Here is a 13,164-nt window from a genome sequence, read left to right as displayed (position 1 = left end):
GCAGTTATATCAGATAAGCACATAGCCTCATGGTAAACATGCTATTCGTGGCAGTACTCACACGCATGCAAGGATGCTAAAGCATAAAAACTTACCGAGTACTCCAAGCCAAAATAGACACTTATTAGAAATCATGCATGAATCCTAAGTATACAGAAATGTCTAATGCAACACATGCAAAATGCAACTATAGCAGGCTCGGCTATTCTAAGATGGTATATGAAATGCTACAACTACCATGTATTCAACTTGGAATTGAAAGTACGATGCAGTTAGTATGGTGCGCCGAGCCTGGTGCATGCAATACAAATGAATGAATGCAAAACATGCCGTCATACTGTATGCTAATTTAAACATGCCCTAATCTAACCATCATAAGCGGATAAATAAAAGGGAGAAAGACGTGGGGTTGGAAGACATACATCACACTCACCCACACTTATTACAGTTGTGCCCTCGCAGAGAGGGTCCGAATAAATATACAGTCCAAATATTACAGTCCCGAATAAAAGAATATTACAGTCCGAAATATTATAAAATTCTAATTAATTAAAGAATTAACTAAGAAAGCAAATAAAACTGGCGTGCAAGCCAGGGACTGCCTTGCTTCTGATGGATGATGCATGTCCGGATTGTCTTGCGCGGAAATCCACCGGAATGCCCCAATTAGCCTCTGTTTACACCTGTTCTTGAAATGCGTGCCAAGCCCCAAAAGGTTGCTGATTCCTGGTTTTGCTGCAACAGAGAGCAGGAAAGGGGCATAGCAATGTATTTGCACAAATATATGCATGTCTCGATCCTCGTGCCACCAATCACGCATACCGAGGCATGATGGCCGAGGAGTCGAAATGCACAACTCAATATAGGATGAATGCACATGAAACTACAGCTAAAACCAAACTCCATCATGGATAATCCGGAGTGTCGGTGACTGGGGAATTGAGACACATTCCGTCACTCGGAGTACGAAATGTACCTCGTTTCCCGTGCCCAGGCTAACTCCTATTCCGGACATGAAGCAATGACATGCATGAAATGCAGCTAAGATACAATCCTAACATACACAATGTTATAGAAATGAGATGCCTCGAAATACGTGCACACGGGCGCGCAAACCGAGAAAATGGCAGAAATAATGCAAATGATATGAAAATGAGATGCCTCGAAATGCGTGCACACGGGCACGTAAACCGAGGCGATGATGTGTGTCTCGAAATAAGTGCACGTGGGCACGCAAACCGAGGCGATGATATGTGTCTCGAAATACGTACATGCGGGCACGCAGACCGAGGCCATGATATGTGTCTCGAAATACGTACACGCGGGCACGCAAATCGAGGCGATGATATGTGTCTCGAAATACATACACGTGGGCACGCAAATCGAGGCGATGATATGTGTCTCGAAATACGTGCACGCGGGTACGCAAACCGAGGCGATGATATGTGTCTCAAAATACGTGCACGCGGGCACGCAAACCGAGGCAATGATATGTGTCTCGAAATACGTGCACGCGGGCACGCAAACCGAGGCGATGATATGTGTCTCGAAATACGTGCACGCGGGCACGCAAACCTAGGAGATGATATGTGTGAAAATGAGATGCCTCGAAATGCGTGCACACGGGCACGCAAACCGAGGCGATGACGGAATGTTATGAAAATGACAAGGAAATGACAAAAGGGCTTATACCAACATGAGTGAGCCTCAGCCACACTCACATAGGATGTTGGCGGGTAAAAATGAAGTGCCTCGAAATGCGTGCACACGGGCACGCAAACCGAGGCGATGGAGGAATGCAATGAAATGACATGGAATGGACAAATGGGCTTATACCAACATGAGTGAGCCTCAGCCACACTCACATAGGATGCCGGCGGATAAAAATGAAGTGCCTCGAAATGCGTGCACACGGGCACGCAAACCGAGGCGATGGCAAAATGTGATGAAATGACATGGAATGGACAAATGGGCTTATACCAACATGAGTGAGCCTCAGCCACACTCACATAGGATGCCGGCGGATAAAAATGAAGTGCCTCGAAATGCGTGCACACGGGCACGCAAACCGAGGCGATGGCAAAATGTGATGAAATGACAAGAAAATGACAAATGGGCTTATACCAACATGAGTGAGCCTCAGCCACACTCACATAGGATGCCTGCGGATAAAAATGAAGTGCCTCGAAATGCTTGCACACGGGCACGCAAACCGAGGCGATGGCAAAATGTGATGAAACATGGCAAAAATGATATGCAAGCATGCTAGTGGAATTTCAGCATTAAAATATGGGGGAAAACAGTCCCGAAATGAAGCGAAATGACATGAAATGCAAGGAAATGTCCTGAAATGCGAATTTAGGCACCGGAAATGGCCTGTAGCTATGCTAAACATGCACAATATGGACATGTAATGCAAAGACAGAAGCTAGACAGTCCCAAAAGATGCACTTTCACAGTTATAAACATGGCCAAACAGGAAGCATAGGTATGGCAAAAATGGCATGCAAGAATAGGGGCCAAAAGAGGGGTAATGAAGCAAGTGGTATAAGAAAAACCCAAACTGAAAAATTTCCTTCTACAACACTGAAGAGGAACTAAAAATATGAATATTTACAGTATATGGAAGACCTCAAATCAGTATACAAATATGCCAAAAATGTGATGCAAGACAAGGCTCAAAAGGTACTATAACATGAAGTATACAAAATAATCACCAAACAGAAAAAAAGTGTTAATGAAACATGAAGTATAGGCCAAAATAAGGCCACTTTCAGTTCGGACCAAGGTCCAAAAACAGAAGCAAAGAGGGCTGCCAATTTATGCAAAAATGGGGCCAAATAGGGGATATAACTATAAGTGACACATGGAAACACCAAAAAATGTTGAGCCCTTCTCCAATGTTGAAGAGGGGATCAAAATAAGCCTAATGTCAGTTTACAACATGCTCAAAAACAGATTGCTCATGGGCCAAAAATAGCATGCAAAATCATGACATACAAGAGGATCAATGAAGCAAGTGTATTATGGAGGGCTCAAATAGGGTTGAGCCCTCAATGAAAAGTGAAGATGAGCTCAAAATAGGGCCCTTTTCAGTTAGGGCCGGAGCTTGAAACAAAAAGTAAGTGGGGCTTACAAATACATCAAGAAAAAGGGTCAAAAGGGTAAAAGTATTACTTACCCTTGAAGACTCAAACTTTTGTTGCTTCTTGGATGAATTTGCAGCTTCTTTGGCCTTTGAGAAACCTTGCTTGTTGCTGGAAATGAGGTGGTGGTGGTAGAGCTTGGTGGTGTAGAAGGAATGATGGTTAGGGAGTTAGGGTTTTTCAAAGAATTGAGAGCTATGGAGATGGAGTTTTGTATGGATGCTTGAAGGAGAGTTTTTCTAACCCTTGTAAGTGAAGCCACCAGCTGGTTATAAGGGTTCAAAAGGGGGTGTAAAGGTGGGGGAAAAGGAGAGCAAAATTCCCCCACAAAATATCCCCCGGATAAATATCTTGTCTGGGGGATATTGCCCCACAGCTGTAAAGTGCACAGTGCAAGGAACACGGCCGGCCTATCACTTTTGTTGCAGGTGGCCGGCCGGCCACACCCCCTAGCCGGCCGGCTAGGGGTCAAAAGGTTCAATCATATTTTCTGGCCGGCCAGCAACTAGTGAGGTACTCCTATGTGTGTACAACACAACCATGTAGTTAAAAGTCCGAGAAAGTGGGTCCAAGGGGTTCAACATTGGCTCGGAAAGAGGGGGTCAAAAGGGTCAAGTTGAATTACTGGCCGGCCATGAACTTTTAGGGGCCTCTCAGGTGTAGATCACAGATATGTGGTTGAAAGTTCAAGAATGTGGGCCCAAGGGGTTCAACATTAGCCCGGAAGAAAGGGGTCAAAAGGGTCAGGTAACCTTAATGGCCGGCCACCAACTTTTAGGGGCCTCCCATGTGTGTAGATCACAGATATGTGGTTGAAAGTTGGCAACATTAACTCCAAGGTATTCAACATTAGCCCGGAAGTTGGAAAAACGGGCGCCGGGAGGCTCCGAAGGAGAGATAACTGGTTGCTGCAACAATTGCTGGCCTCCCACCCTTCAGTGACCTCTCCAGTGATAAAACAGAGGTACCTGCCAAAAATGAACGAAAACCGTTGCAAAACAAAAGCTCGGGGACCAAAACACGCAGTTCGAGGTCCCGAAAATGGGCTGTCAAGCACCGAAAGTGGCGTTCGGCCACGAAGTGGGTTTCTCAGACCCTAGTGTCCCTCAAAAGGGATTAAATAAGACGTATGCCAAAAACCGGAGCAAAAGGAGATGGTTAAGCGGTCCCAAACCGAGGCACACGGCCAACGGTCCCGAAAACCAGGAACCGGACTCCGAAATGGGCAAAATGGCCTACGGCCACCAAATGTGGCCTACGGACATTGAGAGATGGTCTACGGGACCTCTCCCTCCCCTCAGGAAAAGAAACAGAGAAAACCGAGTCTGATTCGCAAACCGAGACAAGGCACAGAAAAGGGTTCGGAAGTCCAGAGGCAGGGCTCACGGCCGCGACTCTGAATCTTCTGAACGAGCACATTATACAACATCACCAAGCGCTCAATCGGTGACGTCTGAGTCTCAAGGTCGGTCAAAAATGGGGTGTCTACAAATACCCTTCATTGCAACAATGCTCCTCGTACAACTTTGAGGACTCCACTTTCCACAGTTACTCTATAACCTTTGGAGTTTAAAACTCCCACTGAGATGAGATTCTTTGTCAAATCTGGTACATACCAAACATCTTCAAGAATTCTGACTATTTTATCATGCATTTTCAACCGAATTGTTCTAATCCCCTTTGCTCGGCAAGCTTAGTCGTTGCCCATCAGCACAACTCCTCCATTGAACTCTCGTAAGCTCGAGAACCACTACTTGTTAGGACACATGTGGTAGGAACATCCGGAATCTAGAATCCATTCATTAGAATGGCCAAGTGATGAAATTGTGAAGGCTAATCGTTCACCATGATCTTCATCTCGTGCAACGTTCACCTTTTCATCTTTCTTGTCTTTATTGGGACAATCTTTTGGCCAATGCCCCTTTTGGTGACAAACAACACACTCGTCTTTTACAAGACGTCTTCTGTCTGATGATCTCCCTCTGGATTTTGAGCGAGACTTTCCTCGCCCTATATATCTTCTGTTATTCGTCCTACCTCTGACTATCAATGCCTCTGATGTTGAATCCCTATTTGCAGACTTATCTTTCCTTTTGAACTCATTATTTACCAAGGCATTTGAAACATCAACATACTTGATCTTTTCTTTACCATACAGTAAAGTGGTGGTGAGATGGTCATATGTGTCAGGCAAGGAATTTAAAAATAATAGTGCTTTATCTTCATCATCGATTTGAACATCCAGGTTTTTCAAATCGGCAAGAATTTTTTTAAAATTGTTCAGGTGTTCGTTCATCGAAATACCTTTCTTGTAGTTGAAACGAAAGTAGAGTCGGTTCTCAATACTCTTTGTCATGAACTTGTCTTCCAGCGCCTTTCAAAGCTCCTTCGCAATATCATATTCTGTGAAGGCGTACTTCTTCTCTTTTGAAAGACAAAGTCGGATGGAACTACAAGCCAGGAGATTCGCTTTCTCTCATTCTATCTCATCCAAGTCATCTAGTTTGTCTCCCAAAGTGAAGTGCAGGTTCATCTGGACAAGCATATATTTAACTTTGTAGCTCCACATGCTGAAGTTGCTGCTTCCATCAAACTTTTCTACTTCGAATTTAGTGTGGTACACAGGGGTCCAACACCCAGAGCTGCTTGTAGGTGCGGGGTTGCTTGTAGACTCAGCTAATCTCCTTTCTGTAGATTCTGCGATTGAGACTTTTCAAAAAATCTCCACTACAACAATAGCGGATGCTTGAAATGCCTGAAAAACGACAACTTCTAAACTCCCAAAAAGTTCACTAAAGATTTGAGTCCGAATCTCAAAAAACGGAATCCGTGGTTTGCGTCTAGAATGGTTGATTTAGCTAGGAAAGAACTTTCTCCACCTTTCCAGGGACCTCAATGAAATTTCTCCAAATCCAAGGGCCTTACAACAATTTATTGAAGTTCCTGGGGCTAAATTGTAATTATATCAAGATAAGGGGCTGATATGAAATTTAGCAAAATTTCAAGGGTCTCCCTGCAATTTTAAAACTTTCAGCTGCCTGGGATTGATGACGTGGCAGATACGCTGATGTAGCACTGTCGTGGTCAATTACGTGGCTCGACACGTGGCAGCCACGTGGTTCAGACATGGCAGTGACTGAGTTGACACATGGCACTGATGTGGAGATGACATGGCAGTCTTGCAAAAATAATTTGCAAGTTGTTGCTACAAGGATTTGGACTCTAGCAAAGCAAGTAAAGAATTAAGCCTTGACAACCTGGACACGACTCGTCTTGGTATTGGATTTCCTCGAAATAAATATTTGAAGTATAAGTTTTGAAGGCAAATGGTCGTCTTCTTCCTCTCGCTGCGCGTGGGTCACCTGATACAGAGTTGACTTTACACGTAGAACTTTGATTGGCGCGTGTGGATCACCCCGACGTCCGTTTGGGATGTTCTTTTTGGGTTTGGACTCCTCTCGTCGAGACGGACCTCTTGGTATATTCAGAAGTTGATTTCGACAACTTCAAATTTTTCAGTTTACAAAAAACAGAGTTACAGATGCTCTGTTTTGGCACAACAATGCTCTGATACCAATTTGTTATGCCTAGAAGATAGAAAACAATCACACACAAAGCACACAAGCAAGAACACATAAAGATTTACATGGTTTGGCAAATCGCCTACATCCATGGGCAACGAATTTCACTATATGGAGAGAAATATAAAATTACAACATTAGAGGAGAAGGAGACACTACTCTCACTCAACTCTTGTTCACACTCACTCTTGTTGCTTACACTCTGTAATTCTCACACTCTCTTCTTTCACCACTCAAAACTCCTCCCATTCACTACCCATTTATAGATGCAAAAAGAGAGCCAAGCCATCGACAACATTAAAGGCAACCACCAACAAGATCAGCCACCCTACCATGAGTAGCTCGGCTGAATCTCTAGCTTCTTTATTTATCTTCAAATAGCAGCCATTGTTGACAAAGAAGATCTGAGCCAATCTTCAACACGCCCTTTGTATACCTTACCAAACCCACCCCTTCCTAGAATATTTATGTTGCTAAAACTATCAGTTACAACTTGTAGTTCATGCAGAGAAAACCTCTTGAGCTGTCCTAGATGAACTTCTAGACCCTCTTCAGTTGCAAAGAGAAAGGGGAAATGCATTATAAAACACCGTAACAATCATTTTAAGCCTTGTTCAATATATATATATATATATATATAAATAAAAATCAATTTAAGGCATTTTCAACTTGGTCCACTAACAATGACAGAGCTAGAAAATTAAATCAGAGAGGGCACTTATTAAATATAATATTGAAATTTTTTTAAAAAATATCTCACATAAATTTTTACGATTGACTTTGAGAAAGATAAAAAAAAAATGATGTTATTTGTAACTAATGCATCATGGACAATACAAAAAAAGTTATGAATATAAGTCTTAAAATAAATTATATAATGATAAAGTAATTTTTTTATATAAAATTTGAGTAAAAAATCAATATAATGGTAATACCATGTCATCATTGATATGTGATATCATCAACCAATAATAAAGATACACATGAAAGGTGAACCTCACATGTCAAATGTAACTAACAATCCAATAAATTATATATCTTCATAATAAGATTAATTATGCTTGCATGTAAATAATAATAGACATCACCATTACATTAAAAAAATTATAAATTTTTCATAGATAATAATATGACTTATCGTAATCTTTTAATTTCCAATCAAAACAACCATTATTGTTCTCATAATTTAAAAATGTCATTGACATTTCACTCTAAATAATATTTTTATAATTTTTTAAAAAATATTATCCTTATATTTGGTATAAAAAATAAAACAAAAAAAAGAAGCCCAAAACCCGAGAGGGCACGTGACCCCCCGACTACTCTCTATCTCTGCCCCTATCCACTAACCAGGTACATCAAAGAAGCTATCCTTTGGTTTCCTTCGCCGCCACCAAGCAACAGGGCGAGCCATGAGTTATTAGGGGTCTAAGGCGAATTTTTAAAATTGGATCCTTCATATATCATTATCAAAAAAAAAAAATAAAATTGTTTGGATAAAACAAAAAGGATAAAAATTTATTTCTATTGCATTACAATTTAACAAAATTTAGATAACATATATATATATATATATAAAATAGTTGAACCTCAATTAATTGAATCAAATTTTTATTTTTTAGCTTACCAATGTTATAATAACTAAAATTAATTGGGGGTAAGGATGAGAATTTTCGACACAACTCAAACAATATATAAAATTTGCAGGTTAGAGTTGACTATTTTTTAACATGAATTCAAGTATGAGACGACTCAATAACATGAATTATTAGTTATATATTTTAATGTTCACTAAAGGACATCATGACATATTTTTAATCTTTTATATAACTCTATCTAACTGAATATAAAAGTATGTAAAATAATAATTAAGGCTAATATATTTTTTGCATTTAAGATATGTATTTTTTTGTTACCTATTTTAGAGTCAATCCAGTAAAAAATATATAGTAATAAGATACGATTTTTTTAATTAGAAAAATGCAATTGAATTAAAATCAAACATTATATGAATAATTTCATTTAGTAGAAATAAATTTTATAAAATTCAACTTGTGAGAAAAATTTTAATCTCGACATACATTTGTTAAGTTACTTTTAACTAAAAGTGAAAGTTTTCACATTAAATATCAATCGGATACGAATCAAAATAACACCATACGACAACATGAAAATAAATGAATTAAGGTAATATTGAAATAATTATGAAATAACACGACATGATACATTCCCCTAGTTGGGGGCCCTAAATTTTGTTCAAAATTGGGAACCCGAGGCAACAGCCTTAGTCGCCTCACCTCAGCTCAGGGCCAGCCCTACCAAGCAAATGTGAAAAACAACAGGGCAGCACCAGCAACAACTCCTCCAGCAATGGCTGCAGTGGCACTGCTACCTATTGGAATAAGATTTGCAATCAGAAATTAGTAAGTTCACTGCATTCCCTTCACAACTAAAATTTTTGATAAGAAGACAATTCAATTGAATAAAATAATGCCATGGTTTGGACAATCCAGGCGCAGAGTCTAGTGGAAAAATTAGATTCTAACTTTAGCAACATATAATAAATTGCTAATCTAAAGAAAGCTGAAAATTGAACGATACTCAGACAAATGAAAAAGATCAAAGCATGGAGGTTTCCCTAGGAAAATAAGTATTGGTTGTGCATCATAATAAATATGTGGGGAAACTAGAACCTATACATACTGGTTAAGGAATTGACCTGACATACAATTTTATTTTGGTATAGTTGCTTTCAAAAGCAATAATGTACATTAAGTTAGAAAGACAAATTAAAAAACCAGCCAAGTCACCTGCGACATGGTCTGAACAGGCAGCATGGAATGAAGTTTATAATTAAAGATTTGAGGAATTGTTACATTATTATTTTGAAAATCGAAAAATGAAAGAATAGCGGTCAGCATATGTCTAGATGAGTCACCCGACTCCACTAGTATGGAAAATGATGTTACCAGCAACAAACCTGTCGAAAGTAAAAAGTTGAAAGGAGCTATTAATTGGGACAACTCCTGTTAAGTGATTGTTTGAAAGATCACTGTATACCAAATGGAAAGAAGCCATATCAGATTCTTGTAGTTAGTTTATGCCAAATAAAGCTAATCAAAAAAAGAAACAAAAAAAGAAAAACCTTCATTATTCACCAAAAAAGCAAAATAAAGAACACATCAACTTGGTACTCACAGGAATTGAAGTGAACTGATAGTAGTCAATGACATAGGAATAGTTCTAGACAAAGTGTTGTTGTTAAGCCGTCTATCCTCGCAAATAAATACAAGGACCAAGCATCAGTACATTCCAAACAATCAAAATGGTATATCAATAAAATTCCTAGGGACATGGCTGATCAACGCTAGTAGATGCACAAAATACATGCAATATGTGATCAATCAGAGCCCTCTGTGCAATATAATCCAATTTCGGATGAAAGTTGATCTGCAATGTACAAACAACTAGTAGATGCAATAATAAAGTAACATATGATTAAAACAAATAGCCCTTCGGCACTGTTTGCCATTATCAAGAAGATGCTATTTCTTAATCATTGATCTGTATGCATTTTAATAATTTTACTAAGAAAAAGTAAAAATCAATGCATTTATCACCAAAATACCTAGTCTTTATAGGCCCTACTGTATATTAATCTAGACATCTTGACAATAATGGGATTTCCATCTTTGGGGTTGATTTCAATCAAACATGCAATATCTTGGACTGAATAACTTGAATAATTTGTTTTCATGCATTTTTCTAAATATACATAAAAAAATAAAAATAAAAAAGAAAGAGAAATCATGAGAGTATATTCTTTAAGAAATCACTCAAAAACTAAAACAAAGCCACTATATCCATATTCCCATATATCAACGCATAAGCAACCCAATTTTGAGAAAACCTTGTAATAAGTAAACTGAAATACAATAAAAGTAAGCCTGAATAGATGCACAATAAATTTAATAACAGAAGTAAAAAAGATGGAGGATATGTAATTCATACATGAAACGTAATTTCTGAAGCCTGCCCAATGTGTCAGGGATGATACCACTCAAATTGTTCAAGAAAAGATCCAAGCTCACCAAACTTGTCAAATTGCCAAGCTCAATAGGAATTCTTCCACTTATGTTGTTGCTATAAAGTTCCCTATCAAGAAACATGTTAATAATACGCAAACCAAAGGGACAAACAAAAGATGATCATGTTATTAATGGGAGAAAAATTGTGCAGCAATATCAAGATAATGAATACAAGGGGAACAGAAAAGGGCTCAAGCCACCAACTACGAACCACTTATTTTTAAAAGATAACCTAACACAATAAGCTGCTAGGAAACTGGAGTTTCTTTCTACAGGTTAGTTATTTCATCAAAGTAAAAGATGCACATGATCACAATCAGTACAAAATATTAACCAAGAAGTCAAGACAAATGCTTTAAAGGGAAGTCAAAACATATTTAGCTCTTTTGCAAATGAAGTTGTACATGACTCCTGTTAGAATAGTAGAGAGAGAGAAAAATATTATGTATTTTATATATTCAATCTATCAATTACAATAGGAGAAGCTTGTATATATAGGCCAAGAAACCTAGGTGTATAGGAAACCTAGGTATACAAGAATACAAGAGTCCTAAGTATAATAGGACTAGATAACAACTAACACCCCCCCTCAAGCTCAAGGTGGTAAGGTAGATAGTAACTTGAGCTTGGCGAGAAGATCATAGAAGCATCCTGGATGATGAGCTTTGGCGAAGAGGTCGGCGGTCTGCTTAGCAGAGGTAACAAAGAGAAGACAAACAGTGCGCCAAGTAACATGCTGGCGTATGAAGTGGCAATCTATCTCAATATGCTTGGTGCGATCATGGAAAACATCATTATGTGCAATCTGAATAGCACTCTGGTTGTCACAATAAAGATTGGTGGCAGAAGAATGGGAAACTCCCAAATCAGAATGAAGCCAACAAAGCCACACACGCTCCTGAGTAGTGTCAGCAAGAGCACGATACTCAGCCTTGGTACTAGAACGAGCAACAAGAATTTGTTTCTTACTACGCCAGGCGATAAGAGAGGTGCCCAAGAAGAAGCATAACCCAGTAGTGGAATGACGGTCAGTAGGATCCCCCGCCCAAACTGCATTAGAAAAGGCATGAAGCTATAGAGAAGATTGTGCCAAAAACATGAACATAAAGGGTATCGTTGTTAGGATCCTATCTCCAAGCGACTTTGTATTTCCCATCATGTGGTCTTCTGGGAACACAAAATGTTCTCAAATCTCTCCAATTTTCACTTACCACAGTCCACCCACTCACCGATCTTTACTGATCTCTCTATAGACTTGTTTTCTGATGACTTTGATGCAAATTCTGACTCATGCTTTCACAACCGCCTACGCCTATTGTCCATCCTGAGGATCCTATGTCTGCTGATGGTCCTACACCTTCTTCTATTGAGGTTTCTCCTCTACCATAGCATCATTCCGCACGGGTAAGGCAACCTTCTGTTCTTCTCCGTGATTATATTGTTGGTTCCACTGCCTTTTCCTCTCATTAACCTACTTCCTATCAAGAAGCTTATTCTAATCCTCTTTGGCAACAAGCCATGACTAATGAACTGCAGGCTTTCAATAAAACTCATACCTGGGATGTGATTGATCTTCCTCTTGGCAAGAATATTGTTAGTTGCAAATGGGTTTACAAGCTTAAAACTCATTCTGACGGTTCCATTGAGCGTTACAAAGCTCACCTTGTCGCCCGAGGGTTTACTCAAGAGTATGGCATTGACTATGAAGAAACATTTGCTCATGTTGCTCGTCTTACTTCCGTTCACAGCTTACTTGCAGTGGTTGCTGCTCGCCACTAGAGTCTTTATCAGATGGATGTCAAGAATGCATTCCTCAATGGTGATCTCACTGAGGAAGTTTATATACAACCTCTCGTGGTTCTTCTATTCCATGAAACAAAGTCTACAAACTTCGTCGTGCTTTGTATGGTTTGAAACAAGCTCCACGTGCTTAGTTTGCCAAGTTCAGCTCTACCATTTGTGACTTTGGCTTTTCTTCCAGTGCCCATGATTTTACCTTGTTTATTTGTAAGACGGAGCGTGGTACTATTCTCCTTCTCCTCTATGTGGATGATATGATTGTCATTGAAGATGACCCCGCAGGTATTTCTAGTCTCCAACAACTTCTCTGTCGCCAGTTTTAGATGAAAGATTTGGGTTTGCTTAGCTACTTCCTTGGCTTGGAAATCTCTCAAGATTCATCTGGTTACTTTTTTACCCAGACCAAGTATACTTCTAATCTCTTGGCTCATCCTGGCCTTACCAATTGCAAGGCTGCCACTACTCCTATTGATCCTCAGACTCGTCTTACACCTCTTGAAGGTTCCTTATTGTCTGATGCCACCAAATATCATCAGCTAGTTGACAGTC

At 39.5% G+C, this 13,164-nt stretch overlaps 1 pseudogene; it reads right to left on the bottom strand.

Moving 5' to 3' along the window:
• Positions 1-13,164, bottom strand: part of LOC114258812 (BRASSINOSTEROID INSENSITIVE 1-associated receptor kinase 1-like) — a 55,762-nt pseudogene that overhangs the window by 37,681 nt on the left and 4,917 nt on the right.

This window comes from Camellia sinensis, chromosome 2, assembly GCF_055761805.1.
Source record: "Camellia sinensis isolate YWXY chromosome 2, ASM5576180v1, whole genome shotgun sequence".
Taxonomy (NCBI): domain Eukaryota; kingdom Viridiplantae; phylum Streptophyta; class Magnoliopsida; order Ericales; family Theaceae; genus Camellia; species Camellia sinensis.
This window is presented reverse-complemented; position numbering and strand designations above follow the sequence as displayed.